This window comes from Cynocephalus volans, chromosome 5 (genome assembly GCF_027409185.1).
Source record: "Cynocephalus volans isolate mCynVol1 chromosome 5, mCynVol1.pri, whole genome shotgun sequence".
Taxonomy (NCBI): Eukaryota; Metazoa; Chordata; class Mammalia; order Dermoptera; family Cynocephalidae; genus Cynocephalus; species Cynocephalus volans.
In genome coordinates, this window is record NC_084464.1 from 19,284,648 (window position 1) to 19,298,630 (window position 13,983).

General features: G+C 44.2%; 1 pseudogene; it reads left to right on the top strand.

Annotated features, from left to right (window-relative positions):
• Positions 1-9,313: 9,313 nt before the first annotated feature.
• LOC134378772 (chloride intracellular channel protein 4-like) lies at positions 9,314-10,065 on the top strand (annotated as a pseudogene).
• The last annotated feature ends 3,918 nt before the right edge of the window (positions 10,066-13,983 follow it).

Genomic DNA, 13,983 nt, shown 5'->3' on the forward strand with positions numbered 1-13,983 from the left:
ACAGAGAAAATGGAGTGGTTGTCAGGGACTAGGAGAGGCAGGATGGGGAGTGACAGCTTAATGGCTACAGAGTTGATGAACCTGTCCTGTCACTAGACAGAGGTGAGGGTTGCACCACATTAGAAATGTACTTCATGCCACTGAATTGTAATTTTGAAAATATTAAAACACTTTATTTTATACAAGGGATATAAGTGAAGAGAAAAGATGATAAAATTTGAGGAGAGGCAGGACAAAGACAAAAACGAGGACAAGCACAGTGGCAGGGAAGGGGAAGGACAGCTCTGGAGTGGGGACTGGTGAGGGTGTTTGTGGGAGCTCTGGAGCCAGGGCTCGCCTGGATGCTGGCGTTTCTTCTACTGTTGATGTTTCAGCAGTGGTTAGGTGAGCTTGCTCTGGCTCTTCCTCTGGCTCTGGTTCTGGATCTTCCCTTGGCTCTGGCCCTGTCCCTGGCCATGGCTCTTGCTCTGGCTCTGTCTAGCTCTTGCTCTTGCTCAGGCTCCGGATCTTGCTCCTGCTCTTGCTTTAGCTCTTGCTCTTCCTCTGGCTCTCGCTCCGGCACAGGATCATGCTCATGCTCTGGCTCTGGCTTGGGCTCTGGTTCTAGCTCAGGATCTTGCTCGTGCTCCAGATCTAGCCCTGGATTGCCCTCTGGATCTTTCTCCTGCTCTTTCTCTGGCTTGGGCTCTGGCTCTTGCTCTGAGTTAGACTCTGGCTCTTGCTCTGTATCTGGATCTAGCTCTTGCTCTTTCTCTGGCTTGGGCTCTGGATCTTGCTCAGGCTCTGGCTCTGGAAGTGGAGGTGGAGCTGGAGCTGGAGCTGAAGATGTCTTTAGCCCTTGGGACAGTTGTTCAGCCTGGGCAGAAGCTGGAACTGGAGGGACAACAATTGAAAATATCAACATGAGTTTCTATGTCTCTTCCAATGACACTGTCTTTCTGAGAAGCCCAAGTCCAGAGACCCAGCCTCAGGAAGTCTTTCCATACTGCAGAACACTGCCTGATTGTTCTGAGTACTCAGTGCCCCTGTCCCCAGCCTGCTTCTGGAAACTCTCCTCTGTGTGGCCCAGCCCAGCCCCCTCCCCAAACCCTCACAGGCACCCACCCTCTTCCTCCTCACCCTCAGTCTCCGCCTCACTGGGCTCCAGGTGCTCCAGCTTCTCCAGCTGGGCCAGAAGAAGATCAGCCTTGCGCTCCACCTCTGAGCCTGGCAGATTGATGTGTACATATGCCAACAGAAACTTCAAAGAAGGAAACTCAGGAGGCTCGTGGAAGTCAATGGAATAGAATTCCAGCCAGATCTTTAGGATGGAGGACATGGCGCTGGGAGGAGACAGGTGGGCAGCAGCATCAGAGGCCTGGCCTATCCCTCTATGCTGCCCTCCCAGGGCTCCCCTGAGTGAGCTGCCGTCTTGTACCCTCTGCCCCTGCCTGTCCATAGACCAGCCCCTCCAATGTCCAGTATGACAGCCCTGGCAGAGATGGGCCTGGCAACCAAGGAGGGGCCGGGAAAAGCCTCCATGGGGGGGAGCCTTCAATTTCCCTGCAGGGAAATCCTGAGCCCTCAGCCCTGTAGCAGGAATCATAAGATGTGTGGCAGCCAGAGATCTGCCAGCTCCCCCATCTACAGGCTCCCATACACCACACACAGTTCTGTGGAGATGGGAGCCCCTCCATCTGGACACAAACCCTACTTACCCTTTTAGCTGCTCCAGGGGTCCGCCATCCCCATGATAATCCAAAAGGATGCTTCTGTACCTAGAGGAGACCAGGGCGGTGTCATATCTACCATATGGTGGCACTACCTGCTCCTCACATATGTTGTGGTTGACTGACCTCTGACTAGAATGGAAACCCAGGAGGGCAGGGAATGTAGTCTCCTCGGTTCATTGGAATATAGTCAGTGCCCAGAAAGTCACTGCGCATAGTGTGACTTCAAATATGTTTGTTGAAGGAATGAACCCCAACCGACTCCTCCCAAGATATCTGGGTACACCTGAAGCCCCTCTGCCAGCCCCCGGTCTCCCTGCTTTGAATACTCCCAGAAGCCTACAGATAGGATCTCAAATGTGAAAACAGTGAAGCCCAAGTCAACGAGGTCAGTGAGGGTGTGACAGAGACTTCCTCGTGGGGGGGCAGGAATCCTGAATGAGGACGACCGTGGCCCCTCCAGCAGAACTTTCCACAGGGCTGGACTCAGGAGCAGCACTTTCCATGGGGGACCCACTGGAGCTTGTTCCTGTTACCACCCACCGAACACAGGTGGAAGCTGAGGCTCAGAGGGGTGTGGTGACAGTCCCAAGACTCATAGCTGGGAGGCGGCTGAGTGACACTGTGTGATCGAGGGACAGAGTGCTCACCTGAGGAAAAGCAGATCCAGCGCCTGCTGGGGAGTGGCGAAGTTTCTGTAGTTTAGCAGAAACGTGTGCACATAGGAGTCATTGCCACGCATGACAGTGGGCACCAGGTACTCCACCCACTTTTGCAGGGTGCCTGCCGGGACAGGCCACAACATGTGGGTGGCATCTGGGCTTAGGGAAGACTTCTCTTCACTCTAGGATAGGACAGGGAAGAGATGCACAGTGACAGCACCGTGAACACCCAGGACGGAAGGGGCTGGAGGCCAGTCTTAACCCCAGGGAGGACATGAGAAGTGAGCCTGAGGGTCCAGGGTTAATGTACAGGGTGGTGGTTGCCACCCCGGCAGTCCCCTTTCACCCTCTGGCCATGACCTGAGGTGTGAACACACCAGGACCAGCAGGTTTATAAACACCCCACCCTCTGCCTCTGCCCAGGGAGGTTGTCCCATGTCCCCATTCCCCCCACACGCAGGAGGAAGGTGTGCGGTCACCCAGGGAGGCTCACAGTGCTGGCCTGGCCTGGCCCGCCCTCCCCTGGGACACCTGACATTACCTTTGGGGACCTCCTGCCAAACGGCCACCGGAGTCCAGGGCGAGGGCTGACCCAGCGCCGGAAGCAGCGGACAAGCCTCTCAGCACAGGGCTGCCTGGGGCTACTGCCCCGGGACCTCGGGATACAGCACAACATCTCACTCTGCCTGTGGCCAAGTGAGCTGGGGAAGGGGCTGTGTATAGAATGTGGGTGCCAGGTTACCGAGTTCCGAGTTCTGTTGGGGTCTGTTCTCAAGGAAGTGAGGTCACTTCCTGGTACCTCATTTCCTGAACCCCTCCTCTGTGTACAAGACTGCAAGTGCCCCTCTGGGTACCTGACTGCTGACCCTCCTTCCCCATGACCTCTCTCTGTTGCCCACACTTCCACCAACACTGCCTGACCGCACCCCTGTGCAAGGCCTGGGTGCAGCCAGCTTCACAGCTTGGAGGAGATTCATGTAGGTTCAGCCCCAGCACCTCCTTCTTATCACTTATGTGACCCTGGACAAGCCACTGTGATTCTCAGGACCTCCCCAGTCTCCCCTTCGGCACAGTCATGATCATTCTAGCATCTCCTTCCTAAGGATGTCATCAGGGATGTGTGAGCAAACATCCGTGAAACCTATGACCGGTGTCACATGTAGCTAATGAACAAAACTAGAGATAAAAATCCATGATGGTGTGGAAGGTAGCATGGAATACGACTGACCGGTCTGGTTTCTGCCACTGTGGTTAACATAAAATGTTTGATGTTTACTAAAGAAATCTGTTTACCTTCATAACTGTATAATAGGGTCATTAAAGACAATAGATACAGTCGTTTAAAAGTAATAAAATTTAAAACAAAGTGTATTTAATTTAAAATTGAATTGCCAGCAAACGGGTGTCCTAATGAACACTTGTGTCAACATAAGCTCTAACCAAATTAAGAGACATCATTTGTATCACAGGAAACTAAATCAGTAGTGAGACCCCAAAAGGCACTTCCTCTGGTGGGGATACAGTCATTGTCACAGATGACCTGGCTGATGGAATTAAGTCAGGACAAGTGAGATTCAAGATTCTTCTTAACTTAAATGAATATGGAAAAGCAGGCAAATGCTGTCAAGATTTGAGAAGTTGGAAAAAAAAAAGAGTCAACAATAAAAAGGAACCTCCAATGAAGTCAGCAAGTTAAAAGGAAGAAAAGAGTCTGGGGAGCATTTTGAGGGTAGAAATAGATCTTGATCTCTGGTCATTGTAAAGAATAAGAACGTTTATGTCCTATCAGCTATCCATCTATTTAAATGATTTTTTTTCTCAAAGTTTCTCTACCAATTTATAAGATTGAAGCGGGGGAGGTGATAGAAAATGAAGTGGGAAAAAGTCTTATCACATGTGTGATCTGGTCATTTCTAAAACAAGTGACATTTTAATTGTTGGGAGATCAGTAGCTAATATAGTGAGTCGTATTTTATGGGGCCACACTTCAAAAGCCACTCACCTCTGTGAATTTAATCAGCCAGAGCATGTGTAATATGGTGTCCATCTAACTCCTAGTTAATCTGACAAAATGTTTAAGGAAAACATCAAATTGTGTTGTGGTTCCAAAGGCAAACCTTTTCATTATACCTCGTTGTCAATTTCTCTTTTATCTTCCCTCATTCTCATGAGTGCTGTAGAGCTCCAAGCCAACCCTTCATTGCAGACCTAAATGTCTGTAAAAAGGACAACAGAGCTAAGCCTGGTACCCACAGAAGTAACTAAGGACTTCAAGGGAGCAGCCGGGTCTTGCTGCAAGGTAAGGCTCTTGCATCTGGCTTTTCCTCTGATGTAAAATGTTAAATGATGACATCAATTGTATTGCCCCACTCGCCTGGTGGGCTTTTTCTCCTGTGGGACTCTTGAGAGAAACAGTTTTAGCAGGTCTTAATAAATAATTTTGTCGAGAATCCTATGCCAAAATAGGATGGTTAAAAACTCTAAATGCAGAGCTGCTGGAATTTCTCAAAACAGAGCATCAGTAGGACCAGTCTCAGCCCCCAGCAGACAATGAGGCAGCCTGCACCGTGCAAATGAGACCAGGCTTGAGATGGGATGAATCTATCTTCTTTTCCTACTTGTCTGACACTCGCTTTGAGGAAGGTTGTAAATGCAAGAGAGACTGTGGCATACTTCCTCAGACTGGCATTTCTGCCCCTAGTCACCATTCGATTATCTTCCAAATCGCTGTGTTTCAGAGAGAGAAAGATTTTTTATGGCTTGCTGACTTGAAACAACCACAAGAGCCAGCGAAGAGATGGCTAAGTGGCCAAGCATAGTAATTCCATTGGTAAATGACAAAATCTTTGTGTGTATGACATTTCCAAAATTCCTACAAAAGATGAATCTAAAATACAAAATGTCAGAGGATGAAGAAGTACATCGAGGACATTTTCAGGGAGAGGGAAGAGAACCACTAAGAGATGAGGTCACAAAAATAGACATAGTGTTAAAAACTGCATCAAGTCTGTCGGGAAAGGCAAAGGCTGGCGATAGCTCCAATGATAAAATGTGTTTTTGTTCCTGCCAAACAGAACCCAAAGTATCTTGGACTAGTTGATACAGCAACCCCAAATTTTCTTCCCCTGTGTCAGAAACAAATGAACAAAAAATAATTACCTCCTGCCACAGTCAAGGAAAATTTACTCTTTCGCAGCTTGACAAAATGTCACTGAATTACATCTGTCCCTTGCTTTCACCTAGCAAAATTCTGGCTCCCCAAAGGAATATGCTAGGCTATTTCGTATTCAGTGAATATAAGAAAAGTACAAAATTTAGGATGAAAACAAAAACAAGAAAAGCACCAAAATATAGAAAACTTGACAAGAAAGAGAAGTCATCTGAGGCGTTTTGCTTCCGGAATAAAAATGCTGTTGCTCAAAGTCTGCTCATTCCACTAGGCGCTACCCAGTAGCATCAAGTTTTCCCACTAAGCACACAATTCTGCTGCCGGTCACTCTCCTGGCAGTTAGCGGGAGACTGACAGGTAAAAAAGCAAGTTTTCAAGCAATGCAATTCTGTAATAAAAGAAATAAACTCACAAAAACACATACATGTGCATTGTGTATGTAACTGATATGGGGACATTTAAGATATTTAATTCATTCCATTTAAAATACAAGTCTAAGATAGGTGCATCTCTATACTTACACTGTGAGTGGGAGAAGTGGGCTTCCATAAAAAGGAGAGAGATGATCATTGCCTTGGATTGAGTGTCTCCCCAAAACTTGACCCCCACTGTGACAGTGTTGAAGAAGTTAGGAAATCCTATTATGGTCATTGAAAGGTGGGGCCTTGAAGACGTGACTAGATTGCAGGACCATGCCATAGTGAATGGATTAAAAATGGTGGTCATGGGCATGTCTCGGAGGGCTTTAAAAGGAGAGTGAATGAGGAGGTTAGTCTCCCTCTGTTTCTCTGCCTCCACCATCTTGCAATGTGAGACCCCTGGGTCACTGTCACCACTTGTATTCCTTGGACTTCAGACGTCCCAGCCTCTGAAGAATAAGCAATAAATTCTGTTTTCTTTATAAATCACCCAGTTTCAAGTATTTATGTTATAAGCAACGGAAACAGACTAAGACAGTCATCTACTCCTGTACAAAAAGAACTGAAAGTCATACAAGGCCCCATTCATTGAGAAGCCCCAAGTCTGCAGAGGAATTGCCCACTTTACACATCTGTAAGCCTACGCTGCTAACAGATTTCTGAATGAGGGCACAATGTTATAGCATCAAGGGTGGCTTACCTTTGACATCAGGCTGGGCCAGGAGACAAACTCCTGAAGGTTAAGGTGGAAGAGTTGCTTATAGGTGTTTGAGAAGTCTCCTGAGGGAGTAGGGCCAAAGGTGTATCACTCCAGATGTCGCAGTACCATTTCAAGATACTATCCCTTAGATCTTGCTCCAAAGAATTCCCCATCTTGACATCGGTTTTTCTCAACTGTAAGGTGAAGGGGGTCAGACACAATGAGTTAACTGACAAGTCTAAGGCTCAGTCCCCTCATGGAAAATAAGGTAGTAATAATTCCCTTGTTTGGGTCACTGTGAGAATCTTGTTAAGGCAAATTCAATTATGGACTCCAGACTTAGGCTCATAACTTTTGAGCATCTTTTTCAAAGATTTTGAGTAATTCCTTGGTAAAGGCATTTGGAACATATTGATTTCTGACATTTATCCTGGAAATATTTCAGATGGAAAACATTGCCTCCTTTGTTGATAGTATTCAGCAATAGCCAATAGGCTTAATTCTTTGTAAAAAATGTGCCAAAAAATATGCCTTTTGACTCATGGTTCTGGCAGGTGATGAACTAAGGTAAGAGTTCATCTTATCTCACTCCACCATCCTGCCAGAACCAGGAGTCAAAGGCATATTTTATTTTTAGAATTTGTTCTATAGACACCTGGGAATCTAGGTAAGATATGAGCAAAAGGTGTTTCCATGCATAAACACTCAAGAACAAAAGGCATCTTCTTGAGTACCAGAAATAAAGACAAGATTAGAAACCAGAGAGGGAAGTGGGTAACCTGAGGCTGTGGCTACCAAGGAGAGGGGAGAACAGACTCTCAATCTCATTGATCTAAAGGTTTGGATTTTTAGTGGCCATTCAGGATATGAATGAGGCCTTGGGACCAGCAGGTATAGAGTGTTGAAAGACAGTCTCCTGCATAAATGTAGGATACTCAAAGTGTGTCTAAAAGGCATAGACTACACACACAAAAAATCTGTCCATTAGATAAAGATAAAAGATGGAGATAAAAATCTCTATTAGAGAACTAATAAGAAATTTATCTTCCTCCAAACTCTGTTCAAAATTGTAATTCTAAAAATCTTCAATAGAATTCCTATGATGGAAAAAAAATATATAGTAGTTGAAATTAAAAATTCAAAAGGTATATTACACAAAGATTAGACCCTCTGAGTAGAAAACTAATGAACTTCTAGCCAGATCTGAGGAAACTTCTTAGACTGCAACACTAATAGATAAAAAGATGGAAAAAGTGAAGTGACTTGAACAGACAGAGAAGAGGAGGTCTAACACACCTCTTATACAATTTCCAGAAGTGCAGAATAGAGGGAAGGAGAGAAAGACATTACGTGAAGAGATAACAGCTATGAATCTCTCAGACGCATCGGAAGACGTGAACGCTCAGATTAAGGGAACAGAAATTCTGAGCAGGACAAAGTTAGACTAATGCACGTGGACACAGTATAATGCTACTGCAGACAGAGTCAGCAGAGGACTGAAGACAATTGAACAACACATTCAAAATTCTGAGAGAAAATTAATAAAACATATTACTCAACCAATCTATCATTCAAGATTTGGGGCTGGGGTGTTGCAAATCAATAGAAACATTATTTGACTAAGAATATTGTTATTAGTTTCCTAGGACTTCCATAAGAAAGTACCACAAACATAGTGGCTTAAAACAACAGAAATTTGTTGTCTCAGTTCTAGAGGCGGGAAGGTCCAAATCGATGTGTTGGGGCACCAGGCTCCCTCTGATGGTGCGGGGGTCTGTGCCTTTCTCCCGGCTTCCGGTAGCGCCAGGGGTTCCTTGTCCTGTACACGCGTCCCTCCAATCCTCATCTCCACGTGGTGTTCTTCTTGTGTGTCTTCATGTCACCTTCCCTCTGTGTGTGTCTGTCTCTGTCTCCAAATTTCCCTTTACCAAAAAAAAAAAAAAAAAACCACTGGTCATACTGGATTAGGGCCCATACTGATGACCTCATCTTAACTTAGTTAAATCTTAAAAAAAAAAAAAAAGGTCGCGCGCGGGGCTTGGGGCGGTGCTGTGCAGCCGAGGCCGCAGCCAGCTCCACGCCGGGACTGTCCAGCGAGCGCAGCGCGGCGGGAGCCAGCATCCACCGCGACCCCGGAGCAGCAGCAGCAGCAGCCACAGCGACCCCGGAGCAGCAGCAGCAGCCACAGCGACCCCGGAGCAGCAGCAGCAGCAGCAGCAGCCACAGCGACCCCGGAGCAGCAGCAGCAGCCACCACGACCCCGGAGCAGCAGCAGCAGCCACAGCGACCCCGGAGCAGAAGCAGCAGCAGCAGCAGCGACACCGGAGCAGCAGCAGCAGCAGCCACAGCGACCCCGGAGCAGCAGCAGCAGCCACCGCGACCCCGGAGCAGCAGCAGCAGCAGCGACCCCGGAGCAGCAGCAGCAGCCGCAGCGACCCGGAGCAGCAGCAGCCGTCGCAGCGACCCCGGAGCAGAAGCAGCAGCAGCAGCAGCGACCCCGGAGCAGAAGCAGCCGCCGCAACGACCCCGGAGCAGCAGCAGCCGCCGCAGCGACCCCGGAGCAGAAGCAGCAGCAGCAGCGACCCCGGAGCAGAAGCAGCCGCCGCCGCCGCCGCCGCCGCCCGCGGAGCACAGCCGAGCCGGCCAAGGCGTTGTCGATGCCGCTGAACAGAGGGAAGGAGGAGGACAAAGAGCCCCTCCTCGAGCTCTTCCTCAAGGCTGGCAGTGATGGGGAAAGCGTAGGAAAACGCCCCTTTTCCCAGAGGCTCTTCATGATTCTTTGGCTCAAAGGCGTTGTATTTAGTGTCACAACCGTTGACCTGAAAAGGAAGCCTGCAGACCTGCAGAACTCGGCTCCTGGGACCCACCCGCCATTTATAACTTTTAACAATGAAGTCAAAACGGATGTCAATAAGATCGAGGAATTTCTTGAAGATGTCTCATGCCCTCCCAAGTACTTAACGCTTTCACCAGAACACCCCGCATCAAACACTGCTGGAATGGACATCTTTGCCAAATTCTCTGCATATATCAGGAATTCAAGGCCAGAGGCTAACGAAGCACTGGAGAGGGGTCTCTTGAAAACACTGCGGAAACTGGATGAATATCTGAATTCTCCCCACCTGATGACCTTGATGAGACTACTATGGAGGACATTAAGTTTTCTACACGTAAATTTCTGGACGGCAATGAAATGACATTAGCTGATGGCAACCTGCTGCCCAAACTGCACATTGTCAAGGTGGTGGCCAAAAAATATCGCAACTTTGACATCCCAAAAGGAATGACTGGCATCTGGAGATACTTAACTAAGGCCTATAGTAGGGATGAGTTCACCAATACCTGTCCCAGTGGTCAGGAGGTTGAAATAGCATATAGTGATGTAGCCAAAAGACTTACCAAGTAAAATAGCACTTACGAGAGAGCTATCTTTCTGTCTTCCCCTAAGAATATGCTTTTCCTAACAGACTGCTCTTATTCCTATAAAGTAGAAATTGTATTTTGCATGAACATGCAGTTATTCAAGATTAGGGCCAAGGATAGACAAGGTATAGTAGTTATCTTAAAATGTACACGCCTAAGCAGTATTATTGTAAAATCCTTTTACCCTGCCTACCTCCCATATCCTCCCCCCTCTCATTTGGAGACCCTCCAACACAAACTTCACTGCAGAGGTAGTTTGCCATCTCTCTGGAGCCCTCGCCGTTGTGTCCATTCACTGTGTATAGAAGGCAGAACTTTTGAGGTGCAATGTTTAACTGTTAAAATAGTAGCCATGACTTCATCAGTCACCCCCAAACTGGTGTATAATGCATGGTACAAGGAATACTTATGGTTTTTTTTTTTTTTTGAAATTTTGTAATATTTAGTAAGAGTATATGAAAGGATTGCTACTGTATCAGAAATAGTCTATCCTGGGTGTATATTAAGGGATATTACCACCAGAGAAGAGCCTTCTACAAAAAGTCACTACAGATTTCGCTATTTTGCTTTGTAGATAGATTTTTACTTTTGCCTAAAAGCATTTATCCACACCAATTGTAACACCTGACACTATGTAGAAGCTAAAAGTTTAGAGGGAGGGGTGTATTCTCAAGTTCTTCCTCAAGCATTTTATCCTTACAAGAGAAACTGATAGGTACCTGATACTCTGTCTAAATGTATAGCGTGTTACGTGTATTTTGCCCAGTGCCATTCATTTGGAACATTATTGCTTTCTTTCCTCATTTTAAAAAGCTCCTTTTTAGGTAAGCATACACCTTGCTGTTTATACATCTTTGGAGCAACACTACATAAACTGATATTTACTTGATTTAGCTCTAGCAGTACAGTGTTTAGTAATGTAGAAGTTAACACATACAGAAATTAACCTATGGAATGTAGGGTGGGTTTCTCAAAATATCAAGTAAAATTTTGTTTCTAAAGCATGTTTAATGTAGATGACCCAAAGAATACATTGTCCAGGTGGCCAACTTTCCCATCCCATCCCCATTTACTGTTGAGACTTTGCGTAGAGGATTGTTCACTCCTTGTGGAGTAAATTATAGTTGTGTTATGGTGAGTGCATATTAACAGTTTTGCCTGATCTTAATTACTGCTCTTCCTCAAGTTAAATTTTCTACAGCCACGTTGGAGAATATAACCCTGCATGGTTTTTTTGTTTGTTTTTGAAATCAAAGTCCCAAACCAGGAATTATTTGTGCTCTAACAAGGGAGAATGAACTTGGTGATTAAAAAATAAAAGTTTTCTATGTATGTAATTCATCTTTAAAAAAAACCAAAAAATGGACTTTCTAAGTACTAAAAGAACTGTGGTTGTGACTCTAATACATTTTGGGTAATTTTTTGTACCTAACTTGTTTAAGAAGAGTTGCTTCTCATAGGCTGATTAGGCTGTTTTTTGAAAGTTTAAGTATATTGCTTTAAAATGGCAGTATTTCCCCCCCTTTGATGTGCTAGCATTTAGTAAGCACTGGCTTTGTGGAAGCAGCCTGACTTTTATCAGCATACTGCATTTTTTACCTATCAGTAACTAGCTTAGGATAGAAACATAAGAAAAACTCTATGTTGTATCCATTTGGTTCAGGGAGATTCCTTTCCCTTACCCTTTCTAGAACTCCTTATTGCTGATCTAGAGTTTGAGCACCCATGTTTTTGTAATTAAATGTTGGGTGATGATGTGTCTGGTTCCAGGAAGAAGCACCCGCTAGTTATCTACTGACAGATTGTGTTGCAGTAGCTTCAGGGGGTGCAAGTGCCCTGTCTGCACTGGTGCGTGGACAAGCTTCTCACTCTTCACCTACTTTTAAATCGTGGCAACTTGGCCTTCAGGTGATATTGAACCTTGCCTCATAGCTTAAAGTACAAGAAAGACTCAAGAGGAGGGTGTCTTTCTCCTAATGAATGGTGGGCTGAGTGGTGCAGGACAGAGGGCTGACAGAGGAAGGAGCTCCAGTTCTCAAAACAGAGTGGCAAACAGTACATTCTGAGCCTCAGTTGTGAAGTGTTTTCACTTTGGGTATTTATTCTATTGTTTTTTATTTATCCACTGATTACAGTTGGCTGTCCCTCTGGATGTCCAAGGAAGTCAGGTCTATTATGATTTTGATGAAGGCAGAATTATTTTTCTCTGTAGAAAGACAGATTTTATTACTTTACGAGGGAAGTTATTCATGTGAAATTGAGTTTGGCAAATGGACGAAAGCTAGTAAGAAGGATGATCCTACAACATGCTTTTACCCCATTGTATATTTGTGGAAAGATCATGGCTTAAAATCTTGAGATATTTGGGACATTAAAGTTTTCTTGGCAGTTTGTGTAGCATATGTATTAACATGGAAATCATCTGGTTTTATTCCTGCAACTAAGGAATCATTTCCCCTTTCGTGTTTCACTTCAGCGAGGAGATCTAGATGGAAGGTCTCATTATTTTCCAAGGGATTTTGAAAAATCATTGTATTCAACCTTTGGAAAGCTCTCTACTATTCCACTTAATGTAACTTCCCTTTTTTGATACAGATGCAGGTTTTCCATACGGTTCTGTTCTCTTCTTGTGCTAGGATTATTAACTTTTGTGATAGAATTCAAATAAGATTTTATTTCTTGGTAACTGGCTTTCACAACTTATCTTTAAACCCTTGAGCAATATGTGTACAATTAAGAGATTTCTGACATTTATTCTTATACTAAGTGGATAAACTCTAGAATTTAGGCATTTTCACTTTACTTCTGTTGTGTGTCGATTCTCTCCAGAGTTGCATGTAGATAGCTTTTATTTCTGTGCATTTACAAAACCCATTTAGAAAATATCTACAAAGTAAAAATGAGAGAAAATAGAAATGTATTTTTTTCAAGAACATTTTGATACACATTTCATGAAGTTTACTGATTTATCAGTTTCTTACACTGGTTATAATCAATATTTAATTCAAAGAGAGGGAAGCATTCATTATGATATACATGGCTTTTTAAACTCCTTCCTTTATGATTTATTGCGGTTGGGGCCACCAAAATTACATTTTTATCAGGAAAAAAATTTTCAACTCCTCTAGCCATAATGTTGAACAGAATTGGAATATTTTCTCTAGAATTTTCTTCAGCAGGCAAATGAAAGCTTAGAGTACTTGTATTTTCTTTTCTCTCTCTGGAACATCAATACCAGTATATTGCTGGCAGCTATTGTATTAAAAAAATAAAGTATATTTTCACTATCCAAAAAAAAAAATCTTAAAAAACAAAGCCTATTTCCAAATAAGGTCACATTCTGAGGTATTGGGGGTTAGGATTTCATCATATATTCTATTGGGGGACACAATTCAACCCACAACAAATACACCCTTAGCAGAACCTTGCTAAAGGAATTAACAGCGAATATCTTTTAAGATCAAGGAAGAATGCAAGAACTATGACATCTTTATTTTTTATAAATTTCCATTTTTGAATTGTTTTATAATTTTGCAAAGGAATATTAAATACACAATATGCCTTTTTATCCAATTTTAAGAAAATATTAGGCAATTAAGAACATTTGAATAGCAAAATAAAGATCAAATGATCATATAATTTGTATAATTAAATGATTATTTCTCCAACTAATTAGCTTCATAAAAACTCAACTAATTAACTCAAAGTCAAGGGTTGGGGCTAGGGCATCTTTACTTTTCATAAGACATACATACCACACTTTGGGAACCACTGGCTTAAACCATTCATATATGTGTGCAAGTGCAAATCCATCTTGTTGATAATTAGCAAGATGAAAAGTGATAGAAAACATTACTAAAAGAAAACACTAAGTTAGAAAAACATTATTATAGGAAAATTG